Source organism: Mastomys coucha, unplaced genomic scaffold (genome assembly GCF_008632895.1).
Source record: "Mastomys coucha isolate ucsf_1 unplaced genomic scaffold, UCSF_Mcou_1 pScaffold9, whole genome shotgun sequence".
Lineage (NCBI taxonomy): Eukaryota > Metazoa > Chordata > Mammalia > Rodentia > Muridae > Mastomys > Mastomys coucha.
Genome location: NW_022196915.1, coordinates 87,871,906 through 87,891,371, shown reverse-complemented (window position 1 = coordinate 87,891,371; position 19,466 = coordinate 87,871,906). Strand labels below are relative to the sequence as shown.

Sequence of the window (19,466 nt, the reverse complement as noted above, 5' to 3'; positions counted from 1 at the left end):
AACATTTATACTTATGATGTGCTTAAATATTTCTTCTAATATCTTTGCTAACATTAATATTACATCTTCATAATGTGCATACTTTAGGTCCTTTAACTTTACCATGGCTGTGTTATATATCATTTTTTCATAGACTAGTTTTAATAGCTACATGAAGAGAAGAAATGCAGTTACAATGACATTTTAGTCAGTAATTTGATGAATCAAGACTTTATTACATTGTAGAAAAGATCTTTCTGTGAAACCTGGATTTTCTTTTCTTTTTCTTAAATCGGGCAGTGTTTTATTTTCCTTTACAATTTAATAAATACTTCTTGATGACTGCACATGGCGCAAAGCTGCTTGGTAGTTCAGAAAGGTCACAGCAATGGTGTTTTCCTGACTGTCTAGTCTTCAGTATTGAGTGGAATGACTTGTATGTCATCACTGTCAAACCAGCAGGACCGCATTTATGCACCCATCGTTTTCAGAATTGCTGGTAACTTGGACATCCTTTCCCCAAATCACCTTACCTCCTTGTGTCATATCACGAGGCCCAACTCGCTCACGTTCACTTCAATAACTGTGCCTCTGGTGATCACACCCAGGGCTGTATCTAATGGGAATGATGGGTTCTTTTTCACACCGAGTATCAGCACCGAGTATAGGCAGGCAAAAGGTAACTTTCAGCTCAGGGTGTGTCCCATGGGCTTTTTTGAAACGTAGGCCTAATGAACCTTTCATATTTAAGTGGTTTTCTTGTAAAGTCATCACCAACAAAGCAAAGCAGACTTTAGTAACCATTCTCTTCCATGCCTTCTTTTTTCTTTTTCCTGTTCCAATAACTTTCAATACATCTGTTTCTCCTTGGGCATGAACTTTGGGTAGAGGGACCTCCCATTTTCCCGCCTTTTCTTTTCGTTTCTGCTTAATCATGTTGTAAAGTACTTTTGCTCTTGACTGCCCCTCTGTCCAGCAGATAGGCAGGAACTGCTCCCTGTGGAGTCTTATCATCACCATCCTTCTGCTTGGTGTTTCTGTTTTCATGCATCTTAATAGTCTTTTTAATTTGTATTTTCTTGTCATGGCACTGTTTATGGTAGAGCTTAGCCTTTAGGCCAGTTTTCTTTTCTTTTCTTTTCTTCTTCTTCTTTTTTTTTTTTTTTTTTTTTTTTTTTTTTTTGGCCTTCTTTGAAATTCATGGGCCTCCAGACCTTCTTTCTTTCTTTCTTTTTTTTCTCATAGTAGTCTAAACGATATCCATATTGTTTGCGGTGCAGTTCAATGTAGTCATTTTGTGGCATGATAACAGCCACAAAGCAGCCATCTGTGACCTCCTGGGTTCCAAAAAAGTCTTAATTTCTGGGTGTCATTGGGGCATGAGCCTGCATCGTTCAGGCCAGAACTGAAACCTGGATTTTCTATATTATAACAAGCATTCCCAACATTCTTTGGGAAGAAAAGTGATTAAAAACAAATTCTGAGAAATTCTTTCTTATTGTATGCCATGCTGATTGGTAATTCAGTGCTGTATGAGTTCAGATCAACATCAATTAAATGGAATCTAATTCCCCATAACAATTAAGTGTAACTAGCAATATTTTAGTGGCTGAGTTATTAGGGAGAAACAAGTTTAGTAGACTGGTGGTCAAGAACATGCTGTATGCTTTTCATGGATTCAGAGTTCAAAAGAGCACTATTATTATTTCATCAAATCTAGACATTATGTTATTTGTTATGTTCCTAAACTGTACTAAATCTTGATCCAAGTTTGGTCTTCATGGGGGTCCTGCACAACTGGAATGGAGGCTAACCCAAAAGCTGTTGCCTGTTCATGTGGTATATTCTTCTACCTAGACTGCCTTATCTGGCTTCAGTGAGAGAGGAAGCACCTAGCCTCCCAGAGACTTGAAGTGCCAGGATGGGGAGATCCTCAGGGGGACCCCCACCCACTCAGAGGAGAAGGGGATGTGTGATACAGGAAGAGTTTTAGGAAGGGGTGATCAGGAGGTCATGCAATGAAAATGATGTAAAGTGAATACATTAAAAAAATTGAATGAAAAAAGAAAAAAGCTCAAACTGGTAAAAGAGAACACTATGAAATCAGATGAATTTCACCACAAAGATATATTGAAGTACCATGCTATAATACCTGAGAATGAAACTTTAATCACAATGTCATTTTAAAGTAAATAACATGTCATCATGAAGTTGAATGGACCCCCAAAACAATTAATCAACCAGGCTTCTTATATAAAATACAGAAAGAGAAGTATATAGAAAAATAGACAGGAAGAGAAATATAAGAAGCATTAGTTAATTCAATAATACCAAGGAAGTGGGTACTAATTTCATGATGAGAAAAGCTATGATGACACAATTTATATTGTTCAAACAGAAAAACTAGAAATGCAAGTAACCTCCATAGATAGGGACAAGAAAAGTAACAACTGAAGACTATATGGGATATACGGATTAAATCAAACAACAGGAATCATATAGAGAAGAGCAATCAGATCAGGCAAAGGACTGTCTAAGTTGAAAGAAATGAGGACCTTTGAGAGTTCTTCAAGTACTTACAACAGAACAGCTGACATTTATATTACTCCCCCAAGAAATCTAAAGTGTGATGTAAATGGGGGAGCTGAGGTTTTATAGACAGAGGGATGTCTTAATTTTAGTCTTGTTTTTAGACAAGATCTTAGACAGCTCAGGTTAGCTCAAACACTATGTAGCTAATGGTGACCTTGAACTTTGATCAGTTTATCTTGTCTCTGGAATGCAGAGATTGTGTGTGAGCACCATCATGCTGTTTTTGATATTTCAAGTGTTTAATCATTGTCTTCATTCTCCAAAAATAGGCTAAGGTGGAAACAAGGAAAAAAATTATGTAACACAGTATGATTTGGCAGGACTTGGGAAAGATGAAACTAAATTGAAAGAAGTTAGCTCCATCTAAATGTTTTGGATTAGGAGATGATTTTAGGAAGACTAGAACTCAAACAGCTGATTTTGTTGGAAGGACAATGGCCCTTGCCTATAAACAAGAAAGTGCATTCAAGAGGCTGGGTTCAATCTTTAACATTGAACACAAAACAAATAAACTTTAGACCCTTAGAAAATCATTTCTCTAATCTGGGATAAACATTAAATCTTTGAAAGCTAATTATGCATATGAAGCTATATTGGCAATTTATTTAAATGTCTGATTTTTCTAATTTGTCAAATTATTTTGAAATTTACTATAAACTATACCTGATAGGCTTGTAAAAATACACTCTGCATTTAATTATTTTCTTACAGTATATTATTTAAAGAGGTATTCTTCAATTTGAAATTAATTGTTCTTCCAAAATATTTTTTGATTTCTAATCTCAACACAATAATTTTAAGAGTGAATATAAAATGAATGAGCCCAGGTTTGCTTTATTACTACTGACAGAGTCCTAAACAAAACTAACACATTACCGACAATACTTTAAGTTTAATAACTCTATGTGTAATTGAGTATTTTTGTACTCTTGATAAATATATCTCTGTCTAACAGAAATGCATGTGTTATTGTATAACAAATAGATTTTAATATCAGTTAGTCTATTTATGAGAAACCCATACACTTTAATAGGTTTTTTGATTGACAGAATTATGAAATAATTATAGAGTTCATTAAGTTTGTAAAGTAGTATAGATGAATATTCATTTTCTCTTACTTAATAGAATCTCATAATGTAAATCCCAGATATTCCATTTTCTAGAATAGTTTAGATATGGAAGGTCAAATGATATATTAATAAGGGAAACACGTATTTAAACATATGCATGAAAACTCTAAATTTTAAATTCAGACATATATAGTCATGCATGGGCATGGGCATATGCACATCTCTCTCTCTCTCTCTCTCTCTGACACACACACACACATACACACACATAAACACATCATAAGTTGTGCCGTGCCGATCACCCTGACCAGCAGGGAAGAAAGACTAGCACACCAGTTCCTTCCAGCAACAGTTTACTCAGGAGCTGTTAGTTACATGAGATTCAAGGGTATGCCCCGAATGGTCTGTGAGTGCTGCTTAAATACCCTTCGTAGGACTGCCCATGAGCCCATACCACCTCTTGTGCTATCATTGGCTATAGCCTTATGACGAAAGATCAGACCACTGGCAGGTGCAACCCTCTTGCCAAATAAGGACTTGTTTACTCCTTAGCAGAAGAAGGGCAGGCACCATCTTAAAGGCACAGCAGCAGCGCTCCACAATAAGTGTCTGTAATAAATGAACGTCACTATGTGTTTTGAATGTTACATTGCATCTCCTAAACTATATTCTTTTTTTAAAATTAGATATTTTCTTTATTTACATTTCAAGTGTTATCCCCTTTCCTGGTTTCCCTTCTGAAAACCCCCTATGCCATCCCCACTCCACCTGCTTCTGAGAAGGTGCTCCCCCACCCACTTACTCTCTCACTTCCTTGGCTTGGAATTCCCCTACACTGGGACATCGAGCCTTTGAAGGACCAAGGGCCTCTCCTCTCACTAATGTCCAACAAGGCCATATGCAACTGGAGTCATAGGTCCCTCCATGTATATTCTTTGGTTGGTGGCTTAGTATCTGGGAGCTCAGAGAGGTCTGGTTGGTTGATATTGTTTTTCCTAATATGGGGCTGCAAACCACTTCAGCTCCTTCAGACCTTCCTTTAACTCCTCCACTGGGGAACCCATGCTCACCCCAATGGTTGGCTAGGAGCATCTTCCTCTGTATTTGTCAGGCTCTAGCAGAGCCTCTCAGGAGACAGCTCTGTCAGCTGGCTCCTGTCAGCAAGCACTTCTTGTCATCCACAATGGTGTCTGGGTTTGGTAACTGTATATAAGATGGATCCCCAGGTTGGGAATTCTTTGGATGACCTTTCCTTCAGTCTCTACTCCACACTTTGTCTCTGTATCTTCTCAACAAATGGTGCTGGTTCAACTGGCAATCAGCATGTAGAAGAATGCAAATCAATCCATTCTTATTTCCTTGTACAAAGCTTAAGTGGATCAGGGACCTCCACTTAAAACCAGATACACTGAAACTAACAGAATAGAAAGTGGGGAAGAACCTCAAACAAATAGGCACAGGGGAAAATTTCCTGAACAGAACACCAATAGCTTATGCTCTAAGATCAAGAACTGACAGATGGAACCTCATAAAATTGCAAAGCTTCTGTAAGGACATTGTCAATTGGACAAAACTGCAACCAACAGATTGGGAAAAGATTTTTTTTACAAACCCTACATCTGATAGAGGGCTAATATCTAATATATACAAAGAACTCAAGAGGTTAAACTCCAGAGAATCAAATAACCCTATTAAAAAACAGGGTACAGAGATAAACAAAGAGTTCTCAACTGAAGAATAATGAATGGCTGAGGAGTACCTAAAGAAAATGTTCAATACCATTAGTTATCAGGGAAATGTAAATCAAAAGAACCCTGAGATTCCACCTCACACCAGTCAGAATGGCTAAGATCAAAAACTCAGGTGACAGCAGATACTGGCAAGGATGTGGAGAAAGAACACTTCTCCATTGTTGGTGGGATTGCAAGCTGGTACAACCACTCTGGAAATCAGTCTGGTGGTTCCTCATAAAATTGGACATAGTATTACCTGAGGAACCAGCTATACCATTCCTTGGGCATATACCCAGAAGATCCTCCAACATATAACATGGACTCATACTCCACTATGTTCATAGCAGCCTTATTTATAATAGCCAGGAGCTAGAAAGAACCCAGATGTTCTTCAACAGTGGAATGGATACAAAAATGGGCTTCATTTACACAATGGAGTACTACTTAGCTATTGAAAACAACAACTTCATGAATTTCTTAGGGAAATGGATGGATCTGGAGAATATCATCCTGAGTGAGGTAACCCAGTCACAAAAGAACACACATGGTATGCACTCACTGATAAGTGGCTATTAACCCAAAAGCTCTGAATGCTCAAGATACAATTCATAGACCACTTGAAGTTCAAGAAGGAAGACCAAAGTGTGGATACTTCAATCCTTCTTAGAAGGGGGAACAAAATAATATTATTTTAGTGTAGAAATGTAGTATTAAATAAACTACTGAGATATTAAAAAATTAGAACACATAAAAATATTGTTTTAATAGTATATATTTTTCTCCAGAAAACTATTACAATCCAGCTCGTTTTATCAACAATGCCCCATTTAAACTGTGAAGGTTTCTTCTTTTAAGAATTTAGGTCAAGGGCTATTTTGAAAATCAAATAAGGTCATTAATTCCCTTGCATAAATATAACAAGTTGTGCATTGAGCTGTGTTTAGTAAATGTTGACTGGATGGCACACATCACTATAACTTGATATTTTAACATCAGTAGTTCTTCTAATTGTACATTATGAATATTTCAAGAGCAGCATCACTTCACATCTGAATTGATTTGAGTTTTTGGAAAAAATAATTTTAGGTATAAATAATTTATATTTAAAAGAATAGATAGGCTAATCAGCCTGAAATTCAGACTCTAATTTCTATCCTAAATGGTTTAGTTTATTGAAAAGTTAAGATTAAAACAACGTAACTGGCCTTTCTACCTCCATCTACAACTATGAAGGACAGCTGATCCACAGCCCTCTGTATACCTTTCCTGCCAGTGGATAGTAAGTTTCCAGAGAGTGCTCTGACCCCAGGACTCAGGAGGGACACCTGATCCACAGCCCTCTTCTCTCTGGTCTTTCCAGGTGAGAGCTGATCTCCCAGGAGTGCTGACACAGGCTTACAGACTCACAGGAGGAGCAAGGTCAAGCCAGAGACAGCAAGAACATCTAACACCAGAGATTAACAGATGGCAAAAGGCAAATGCAAGAATCTTACCAACAGAAACCAGGACTATTTGGCATTACTAGAACCTAGTACTCTTACCACAGCAAGTCCTGGATATCCCAACACACTGGAAAAGCAAGATTTGTATCCAAAATCATATCTCACGATGGTGATAGAGGAATTTAAGAAGACCATAAATAACTCCTTTAAAGGAATACAGAGAACACAGGTAAACACATACAAGTTCTTAAAGAGAAAACACAAAAATCCCTTAAAGAATGACAGGAAACATGAGTAAACAAGTAGAAGTCCTTAAAGAGGAAACACAAAAATCCCTCAAAGAATTACAGGAAAGCACAACCAAACAGGTGAAAGAATTGAACAAAACCATCCAGGACCTAAAAATAGAAGTAGAAACAATTAAGAAATCACAAAGAGAGACAACACTGGAGATAGAAAACCTAGGAAAGAAGTCAGGAGTCATACATGCAATCATCAACAACAGAATACAAGAGATAGAAGAGATTATCTCCGGTGCAGAAGATACTATAGAAAACATTGACACAACAGTCAAAGAAAACGCAAAATGCAAAAAGTTCCTAACCCAAAACATTCAGGAAATCCAGGACATAATGAGAAGACCAAACCTAAGAATAATAGGTATAGAAGAGAGTGAAGACCTCCAAATTAAAGGGCCAGTAAATATATTCAACACAATTATAGAAAAAAAACTTACCTAACCTAAGAGAGAAAGAGAGAGAGAGACAGACAGACAGACACACACACACACACACACACACACACACACACACACAGAGAGAGAGAGAGAGACAGAGACAGAGACAGAGACAGAGAGATGCCCATGAACATACAAGAAGCCTACAAAACTCCAAATAGTTTGGTCCAGAAAAGAAATTATTCCCACCACATAATAATCAAAACAACAAATGCACAAAACAAAGAAAGAATATTAAAAGCAGTGAGGAAAAAAAGGTAAAGTAACATATAAAGGCAGACCTATCAGAATTATACCAGATTTCTCACCAGAGACTATGAAAGCCAGAATATCCTGGGTTAATGAAATACAGACCATAAAAGAACACAAATGCCAGCCAACCCAGGCTACTATACCCAGCAAACCTCTCAATTACTATAGATGGAAAAACTAAAGTATTCCATGACAAAACCAAATTTACACAATATATTTCCACAAATCCAGCCCTTCAAAAAATAATAAATGGAAAACTCCAACACAAGGAGGGAAACTACATCCTAGAAAAAGCAAGAAAGTAATCTTCCAAAAAAACTAAAAGAAGATAGCCACTTGAACAGAATTCCAACTCTAACAACAAAAATAACAGGAAGCAACAATAAATTTTCCTTAATATCTATTAATATCAATTGACTCAATTCCCCAATAAAAAGACATAGACTATCAGACTGGGTACATAAACAGGACCCGACATTTTGTTGCATACTGGAAATCCACCTCAATGACAAAGAGAAATATTACCTCAGAATAAAAGGTTGGAAAACAATTTTCCAGACAAATGGTCCCAAGAAACAAGGTGAAGTAGCCACTTTAATATCAAATAAAATCAACTTTCAACCTAAAGTGATCAAACAAAATAAGAAGGGACTCTTCATATTCATCCAAGGTAAGATCTACCAAGATGAACTCTCAATTCTGAACCTCTATGCTGCAAATGCAAGGGTATCTACATTCATACAAGAAACTTTAATAAAGCTCAAAGCACACATTGCACCACACACAATAATAGTGGGAGACTTCAACACCCCACTCTCTGCAATGGACAGATCATGGAAACAAACAAAACAAAGACACAGTGAGACTAAGAAAAGTTATGAAACAAATTGATTTAACAGATAAATATAGAACTTTTATCCTAAAATAAAAGGATATATCTTTTTCTCAGTACCTCATGGTACCTTCTCCAAAATTGACCATATAATCAGTCATAAAACAGGCCTAAACAGATACAAGAAGACTTAAGTAATTCCATGCATCCTATCAGATCACCATGGACTAAAGCTGCTCCTAAATAATAACATAAACAATAGAATGCCCACATACATGTGGGCTCTTAACAATACTCTACTCATGATAACTTGGTCAAGGAAGAAAGAAAGAAAGAAATTGAGGACTTTCTAGGGTTCCATGAAAATGAGACCACAACATACCCAAACTTATGGGACACAATGAAAGCAATCCTAAGAGGAAAACTCATAGCTCTGAGTGTCTCAAAAAAGACACTGGAAGAGCATATACCAGCAATTTGACAGCACATCTGAAAGCTCTAGAACAAAAAGAAGAAAATTCACCCAAGAGGAGTCGAAGGCAAGAAATAATCAAACTGAGGACTGAAATCAATCAAATGGAAACAAAAACAACTATACAAAGAATCAAGCAAACCAGGGGCAGGTTCTTTGAGAAAATCAACAAAATAGATAAACCCTTAGCCAGACTAACTAGAGGACATAGAGATAGTGTCCTAATTAAGAAGATCAGAAATGAAAAGGGAGACATAACAACACACACCGAGGAAATCCAAAAAATCATGAGATCCTACTATAAAAGCCTATACTCAACAGAAGTGGAAAACCTGGATGAAATGGACAATTTTCTAGACAGATACCAGGTACCAAAGTTAAATTGAGATCAGATAAACAATCTAAACAGTCCCATATCTACTAATGAAATAGAAACAGTCATTAATAGTCTTCCAACCAAAAAAAAAAAAAAGCCCAGGACAGATTGGTTTAGAGCAGAGTTTTATCAGACCTTCAAAGACCTAATACCAATACTCCTCAAACTATTCCACAAAATAGAAACAGAAGGTACTCTGACCAATTCATTCTGTGAAGCCACAATTACTCTGATACCCAAACCACACAAACACCTAACAAAGAAAGAAAGCTTCAGACCAATTTCCCTTATGAATATTGGTGCAAAAATGCTCAATAAAATTCTTGCAAACTGAATCCAAGAACACATCAAAATGATCATCTATCATGATCAAGTAGGCTTCATCCCAGGGATGTACGATGGTTCAGTATATGGAAATCCATAAACTTAATTCACTATATAAACAAACTCAAAGGAAAAAAAACATATGATCATCTCATTAGATGCTGAGAAAGCATTTGACAAAATCCAACACCCCTTCATGATAAAAGTCTTAGAAAGATCAGGAATTCAAGGCCCATACCTAAACATAGTAAAAGCAATATACAACAAACTAGTAGCTGACATCAAACTAAATGGAGAGAAACTTGAAGAAATCCCACTAAAATCAGGGACTAGAAAATGCTGCCCACTCTCTCCCTACCTACTCAATATTGTACTTGAAGTCCTAGCCAGAACAATTAGACAACAAAAGGAGATTGAAGGGATACAAATTGGAAAGGAAGAAGTCAAACTATCACTATTTGCTGACAATATGATAGTATACTTATGTGACTCCAAAAATTCAATCAGAGAACTCCTAAACCTGATAAACAACTTCAGCAAAGTAGCTTGATATAAATTTAGTTCAAGCAAATTATTGGCCTTTCTCTACATAAAGGATAAACAGGCTAAGAAACAAATTAGGGAAACAATGCCCTTCATAATAGTCACAAATAATATAAAATATCTTGGTGACTCTAACTAAGGAAGTAAAAGATTTTTATGACAAGAATTTCCAGTCTCTGAAGAAGGAAATTGAAGAAGATCTCAGAAGATGGAAAGACCTCCCATGCTTATGGATTGGTAGGATTAATATAGTAAAAATGGCCATCTTGCCGAAAGCAATCTACAGATTCAATGTAATCCCCATCAAAATTCCAACTCAATTCTTCACAGACTTGGAAAGAGGAATTTGCAAATTCATCTGGAATAACAAAAACCTAGGACAGTGAAAACTATTCTCAACAATAAAAGAACCTCTGGTAGAATCACCATCCTTGACCTTAAGCCTTACTACAGAACAATTGTGATAAAAAAAAAACTACATGGTATTGGTACAGTGACAGGCAGGTGGATCAATGGAATAGAATTGAAGACCCAGAAATGAACCTACAGACCTATATTCACTTGATCTTCTTTAACAAAGAAGCTAAAATCATCCAGTGGAAAAAAGACAGCATTTTCAACAAGTGGTGCTGTCTCAACGGGAGGTTAGCATGTAGAAAAATGCAAATCAATCCATTCCTATCTCCTTCTACAATGCTCAAGTCCAAGTGGATCAAGGACCTCCACATAAAACCAGATACACTGAAACTAATAGAAGGGAAGGTGGGGAAGAGCCTCGAGCACATAGGCACAGGGGAAAATTTCCTGAACAGAACACCAATAGCTTATGCTCTAAGATCAAGAATTGACAAGTGGGAACTCATAACATTACAAAGCTTCTGTAAGGCAAAGGACACTGTCTATAGGACAAAATGGCAACCATCAGACTGAGAAAAGATCTTTACCAATCCTATATCTGATAGATGACAAATATCTAATATATTCAAAGAACTCAAGAAATTAGACTCCAGAGAACCAAATAACCCTATTAAAAATGGGGTACAGAGCTAAACAAAGCATTCTCAACTGAGGAATACTGAATGGCTGAGAAGCACCTAAAGGAATATTCAACATCCTTAGTCATCGGGGAAATGCAAATCAAAAGAACCCTAAGATTCTACCTCACACTAGTGAGAATGGCTAAGTTCAAAAACTCAGGTGACAGCAGATGCTGGTGAGATTGTGAAGAAAGAGGAGCACTCCTTCATTACCAGTAGGATTGCTACCACTCTGGAAATCAGTTTGGCACTTGGTCCTGTGAAGGTTCTATGTCCCAGTGTAGGAGAATGCCAGGGCCAGGAAGCGGGAGAGGGTAAGTTGGTGAGCAGGGGGAGAAGGAAAGGAACAGAGTTTTGTTTGTTTGTTTGTTTGTTTTAGAGGGAATACCTGGAAAGAGATATCATTTGAAATGTAAATAAAGAACATATCTAATAAAAAATAAACAACAAAACTAATAATTCAAATAAATATGTATCATATTATTAGTCATACAAAGATGAAACAAAACTATGATAATGTACATAGCATATATATTCCAAAGCAATGCCTTTTTAAAAATAAAGTGATATTTTGCCATAAAATTAAAAAGGCCTAATTGCTTATCAATGTATTTCTAATAAAGATAAGGGCTCCTAATCATCAACTGTCAAATTCTGTCTTTATCAAATATAAACACATGTATGTAATTTTTTCAAAGAATAAAGTTTCAACTTGCCATCATCAAACAGGTTATCTTGTTTTTTAGGATGTGGAAGTAAATTTATTTAAGTCAATTTTCACATTCTTATTGATGAAATTCAGTTGTTCCTTATGTTTTCCTGGTGAACTGGCTGAAATGATGCAGGGAGACTACAGATGTAGATTGATGACAGTTGGTCTTCATACTTTCTGTGTGCCAGGCCCTTTGGAGCTATTTTCTCATGTGGCTGCGGATCCTCACAGCAAACCACATGATGGGAACTATGAATATTACCTTCCTAATCACACAGGGACTAGGTAACTAGCCCCCAAGTTTACAGAGATGTGAAATAAATGACTCTTAGGCCAGGCTGTTCCTTCTTAAGACTATGCCCCAGATCTTAGTACTGAGACTTTAAAGTAATGGCTATATTGAGTCATCTCCTCACAGACCCATCACTGAAGTACTGGTTTTGATCAATTGGCATGAGAACAGAAAATGCAGGCAGTGTCTAATTGTATAACCTGCAGCTAAGGAAACGTGTTAAAATTGTTGTTTCACATTTGTAGAACTTATCCAGAAAAAATCTGTGAAAAGCATTTCATCATTTCCCAAGAATAAAAACAGGGAAAGAGAGGGAGAAGAGGAAGAATTAAAATCTCCCAAGACCAGCTGCTCAAACCAACAAAAGCAGTGACTACCTTAAGTCTAAACAGAAGGAAAACCTTTGGGCCTCTTCCATCTTAGTCACAGAGACATTGCAGTAAATCATTGATGTCATATTTGAACAATTCTACTGTTCCCAGTTCTCTCAAATCAGTTGAAAATAAACCTCACAGGTAAGGGTTAATCAATAAATATGTCACCTGGCACTTGAAGCCAAGTGTGTGGGAAACTGAGGCACCTGGCACCAGTCATCCTTTTGTATGTAAACGTTGCAAGGTGAAGACAACAAAGAGGTTTTTGGGGAACAGAAAATGCAGTGAGCAGCTAATGCTTGAAAATGCTTGAGTTGCCCAGCATCCAAGAAGCTGCACTGTAGGATGATGTTGGATCTGGATAACAAAGGGAAAGCTGATGCCTCTAGGGATCAGTGGCTACAATGGTATTTGCCATCCTCATGGTAAAAATGTCTTTATTCCAATAATTGTAGAGCTCCCTAATTAAATGTGTGCAGTTCTCCTAATTCTTTACCTCAGCTCACTTTTTAGAGGTGGCCATCATTTATTTATACTGTTCTGTTCCTGCAGGCTGCTGGGTTCTGATTTGTTCATAATGACAGCCTTTTAAATGGCAGTATTATAGAGCTATAAGCCATTTTAATTTGTTACTTCAACGGTAACACCATAAACCTTGCTAAAAGAATAAACAGCTGAGGAAATGCACCTCGAAACCATCATGCTTTTCAGTTGCTGATCTGAAGTCTTAGCTCTACAGAAAATGTTTCATTTCTTGAAACTCACAAATGTGTGCTAGAGCCCCTCAGAGAATCCCTTAGAGAAGTAGGCACCTGTTTGCAAAAACAGCTTCTGCTTTGGAGTCTAATTAAATACACATGATAAGGTATGAAGAATTTGAGTTCCTTTTGTTGCAGGTGTTTGAATTCACTGAAGTTAGAGAATCCTACTTTCATAAGCATCTCCAAGTGGTTTTAGAATAGCATGTGTAATGAATTAACTGTTTAAAGTAACTCTGCATTTTGATTGGTTGTGGTTTTCTGTAATAGTCTTTGATGATTGCAAAGAAAACTTTTCTTGGTAAGGAATGAGGACTGCACTTACATCTACCCTACACCCAAGGAGCATAGTGCAGCGGTGGTCAGAAAAAAAAAATCCCTGGAGGATCAGGAAATTTGCTATGATATTGTGTCTCCTATAGTAATGTCAGATGGTACACCCCTTAAAAACTCACCAACATGATGGCCTAAACATGACCTGAACAAGCCAATGACAGCAGACATATAGACAAACAATACTCAAAGAACTACAGACAATTAAGGAATATGGAGAGTGGGAGTAATTGTCTTAACTAGGGAAAGTTGTAGAAATTGGTTCTCTAATACCAAATGGTCAGGCCTGAAAACATATTCATACAAGTATTCATGGAAGTAACATCATATAAACTGAGCAGAATGTATTTAGAAATATGTTTATGCATTTATAAATATATATACATATAACACTAATCAATGAAGAAAAGAGGACATGAATTTGAAAGAGACCAGGAGAAGACTATGGGAAGGTTTGGAGGGAGAAAAGGGAAGGGAAAATGATGTAATTATATTATATTCTCAAAAATAGAGGAAGCAAATCTTAAGATGCTGCTGAACACCTAGGCCTTAGTTATTGTCAATAAGCGAATGCATAGTTTTTATTGTTGTCCAAGACTTGGAGCCACCAGGCGGAGGACTAAAAATGAGGATCCCATGTTGATAGCCAATCAAAAAGGTGTGGAAATCACTGTTGACATGAAGTGATGTACAATACTGTTAGCTCAAAACCTTCATTTATAGCAATAAGAAAAAAGAACAACAAGAAGGAGGAGGAGGAACAGGAGCAAGAGGGGGAGGAAGAAGCAACCAAAGAAATGAAGAAAGAGAGAGAGAAAGAGGAAGACTTTGGAAGTATTAGGAGTATCCTCCTTCCAGACCCAAATGGAGATACTTTCTGTTAGAAATGTTCGACCCTTTCAACACAGTAGACATGAGTTTTTGAATGTGTGGGTTATTGTAAGAGACAATTCAGTATAAAGTGATGTCTTGAATTCCATTTGACTCCACAGGAAGGTACGGCGGGCTGGCTCAAATTATGCATAATTCTGTCAAGTGCTATATGCAGTTACGGATACTAATGGCTCTATTTTGGATCAAACTGGCAATTGTAGCTCCCCATATGTTCCCTAGATAGGGACCGTGGAGTGCTAGGCATTTGGATAGATTCATTACTGGGTATCATTTTCTCACTTGGGGCCTCTTGGAAACTGCCAGCCTCATCCAGAATCCTGACTTCAATGATCACTGGAGTTTCTGTGCTGTTGGAAGTAAAATTTCCTCAACCGAAATCATCCCTCTCTTTTCAGTAAAATACAGTTAATTATTTAAAAAGAGAAACTAATATCTAAAGATTGAATTAAGTAGGCACTTTCCTAGCAAGATTGGCAACTACCTTGGCTTCAAGTCATTCTGAGTTGTGTAGGGAGTCTCTCCTGATGTTTAAGCTGTGTGTGCATTAACCAGTCCTATTTGCCTAAAAGAGGATCTGGCTTGAAATCAAGTTTGCTCCAAAGGATGAAGGAAAAAGGGTGAATGAAATAAACACCAGAATATTAAAAAATATTCTAGGTGTAACATGAATCAATGGTTTACTTGAGACACTTACTTTTGCAAGCAAGTTGTGGCTACTCACGAATATGCTTTAAACATTTACAAAAGATAGATGTTTAAAATAGTCTCTCTCTCTCTCTCTCTCTCTCTCTCTCTCTCTCTCTGTCTTTCTCTCCTTGTGCGTGCATGCATGCCTGCACATGTGTATGAAAACATGAAATATTTGTCTTTTTGCGTTTGCTTTAATTTGCTGAGTGTGGGCCCCAGTTCAACTCATTTTATTGCAAATGATATCATTTGATCCTTTTATTCCCAATGGACAAGTTATGGCATCAGCTTGGGTTTCTGTCAACAGAGGAACAGATGAAAACCATAAAGCATATATGCAAAATGTACCCCTACTTTCAAATTCAGCTGTATTCTCAGACAAAGGGCAGTAGGGAAATTTCAACATGTTTTCTTTTTACACTAAGACTATAGCTCTTTTCCTTTTAAACCATCTTTAAAATGTAGGTCAAGATTTCCGCTTTACATTGTGAGTCATGGCACACTTTAACTAAGCATGCCCTTGTGTGTCCTCAGAGCATTGTTTAGAAAATTACTCTTACTGCATATTTCCTCCCTCACAGCACCTTTGGGAATACCATCATGTGGAAATGGAATGGTAATGGCCCATCTTCTTCCTAGAATTCTTATGGAATGATTTTAAAGGTATATTTAATGAGCAAAAAGAATGCCACCTTGTACACACACAAAAAATTTTGTTAGTCGGGCTGGTAAGATGGCTCAGTGGGTAAGAGCACTGACTGCTCTCCCAAAGGTCCTGAGTTCAAATCCCAGCAACCACATGGTGGCTCACAACCATCCATAATGAGATCTGACTTCCTCTTCTGGTGTGTCTATGTAATAATAAAATAAAAAAAAAAAGTACAACATTAAAAAAAATTTTTTTGTTAGTCGGAGCCAAATCCCACATTCCTTCTGATATTACTTCTGATCATGCATCAGCTTTGACGGAGGTCTGCTGGCTTGTCAGGAGAGTCGCTGAGTCATTTTCTCTCTGATGGTCCAGAGGACACTCCAGGGGCTTCTTCATTTTATACTTTTAACAACTCTGATTTGCTCTCACATTGCAAGATAACTATAGAAGGAGCTCTCTCCCTTTATGGACAGAAGTCCTTTCTATGGATTGTTTTTCTGAACTCCTTCCTTCCTTCCTTCCTTCCTTCCTTCCTTCCTTCCTCTCTCCCTCCCTGCCTCCCTCCTTTCTTCCTTCCTTCCTTCCTTCCTCCTTCCTTCCTTCCTTCCTTCCATCCTTCTTCTCTGTTTGTCTTTCTTTCCAGAAGTGTCATATTGGACAAATGGTAGTTGAGCTATCACGTCACTTTATGACTTCCATACCATATTTCCTTATTTACTTCTCATAGCATGACTTGGGTGTCACTAGGCTTCAATTAATTGACTTTGGCACTGGCCTGATACCTCTGGTAACTATGTGGTCAGTAATGTGGAGCTGCTTTCCCGTTTCATCCCTGAGTGAATATTCCAAAAAGTGTTTTACTACATTGTCACAACTCTGACTGCTTCGCTTAGCATTTGCTTAAGAGTAGATAATGTGACCGGACACACCGGGATTCACATCCTGGAGTACACACACAAGCACTGAGGAGGCATGGAAGAGTGAAGGAAGGAAGACTTACTACCTGTAGCAGGCAAGGAAAACACTGGGTTTATTCACACTGTGATGCCATTCATAAACAAAGGAAGCTTGGGTATTTTGTTAGGGGAGTCTATGCACACTGCTATAGGAAGTCACTCCATGGTGGGACTGTCTGGAAGATTTCTCTGTCAGGGGTCCTAGGTATGCCTAGTAGGTTAATAGAGTGAACCAGAATGCCTCTGAGCATGCTGAAGTTGTGACATAAAGCCATAGCTGAGAATACAGGGAAGGTCTCTTGTGAGAACATAAGTATAGGAGTGGGCCCAAAGGTCAGTTTATGTATAACGACCACTTTGTGCTTGGTGACGGGTCTAAAAACTGTTGGTATTCTTTGTAAACTCCACCCCACAGATACCTAGCAGCAGCCAGGTATGCCCCTCCCAGTCAGTTACCTGGCAAGAGCCAGGTAGACTTGGCCCTATAAAAGGGGCTGCTTGGCTTCTCTCTCTCTTGTCCCTCTTACACTCTTGCCTCTTGCCTCTTCCTGCCTTGCTCCCCATTCCCTTCCCCCCTTTCTTCACATGGTCATGGCCTGCCTCCCTCTCTCTGCCTTTCTCTGCCTCTGCTACCCTCTTAACTCCCCTCCCCATGCCCTAAATAAACTCTATTCTATACTATACTGGTGTGTATCTGATCCATCAGGGGGAAGGGATGCATTGGCATGGGCCTCCAGGGTACCCCCTTCCCTCACACCCTGCCAGGACATATTCTTTTAGCTCTTTCTCTTCTTTATGATCACAACAGAAACCAAATAAGCGAAGCCCCCAGCTGCTAATAGGCACATCCCAACAGTGTTCCAGAAGGTTCTTATAGCAGGTGATGCCTGCATGTAGACAGCCTTAGATTAACCAAGGGGAAGGAAAGTCCAAGCCAAGCCGTCAATTTAGCTTCATGAGCCATTTAGCCACTCCTTCTTTATGTGCTCAAGCCCCCTCTGTATGCAAAGCAAGCTGGTACAATACTGACTCCCAATTTCAACTTGAGAAATTGAAATTGTGTTAACATGAGTGACCTTTCGGAGATCTTAAAACGTAGTCTTTTTTTTTTGCCTCTGTGAGAACTGTTTCTGTGGAACTGCTTTTTCCCCTATGCCATTTGCCCAGTCCAGTAGACTGAAGGGGGTTAGAAGAATAAATAGTGCTCATGATTTTAAAGCAAGGTGCTCTCAATCTGTTGTTCATTGATAATGTGCTATATATCTCTGTAGCTAAGGTTGCTTATTTCCACACTATCTCTTCCTACATTCAGGAAAGAAAGCACCATTGCCAATCTAAGGAGAAAATATGTTCTCTTAAGTATAAAGTTTATACCATGCAAAACACACTCATTTTAATGGTTTTACTAACTTTTTTTGCCCACATGTCTGTCTGGGCATCATATCCATGCTCAGTGCCAGAGAAGGCCAGAGGAAGGCAACTGATCCCCTGAAATTGGAGTTACAAATGGTTATGAGTCACCATTTGGGTAGAGAAAACCCAACCTGGATTTTTTTGTGAGAGCAAGTACTCTTAAGCAGTGAGCAATTTCTCCAGCTCCAACACCAGTCATGTAAGAGCTAGTTTTATTTGAGTTTGGCTGAAAGGATAAACAGAAGTTTCAGCTTCCTGTGAGCAATGCATAGTGCCATGCGGTACACAGTTTCCATTTCCCATCTTAAATCCACTTTTACTATTTCTGTGCATTTACTCCTCTTGTAATTAAATATTAATTTCACTCCTTCTGTATTATGAGAGTCTTTGAAAATAAAGATGCAAAGAATCCATGAAATGAAAAAGCTGTTGTAGAGAACTAGCTTGGTGTGCTTTTGGCTGAACTTCTACAAAACTTTCCAGTGACTCATAAGGCAGAAAGACAGAACATCTCTATTTGTCCAAGACTATAACAACCCTCAGAAGGCATTTTCTTCTTAATGAGCAGGAAAACTTGCAGAAAGAGTCCATCTTTTAACAGGCCACACTGAGATGCTTTGATAGCATGGCATTTTTATGTTTCTCTGTAGTCTCTGAGTAAGAAGTTTGCATAGTTGCTACTGGGGCTCAAAAGGACTCTGGCCCCTGGAAGTGACGCAGAATCCTGATATGGAAAACAACCATCAGGAGAGTTTGAGTTCTGATGAAGTTAGCATCAGGAGACACTGCTTCATATTTCTCTCTCTCCCTCTCCCAACAGTCAGACCTGTCGCCTTCTCTCTCTTACCCAACTCGGAAACTGTGTTCACCGTCAGTAGCTAAAATGTCAAAGGACTATTCTTCTGGGGACACTTAAGCACCAAAGCAGAGCTTCTCTTTTCCTGCCAGTCTTTTGTTTACATACCAGAGTGTATTTGAACTGATACATAATTGTACATTGTTCAGGA

The 19,466-nt window shown here is 38.0% G+C and overlaps 1 pseudogene; it reads right to left on the bottom strand.

The window, feature by feature from the left end:
• Window positions 1-429: 429 nt before the first annotated feature.
• LOC116084720 lies at window positions 430-1,283 on the bottom strand (annotated as a pseudogene).
• Window positions 1,284-19,466: the final 18,183 nt, after the last annotated feature.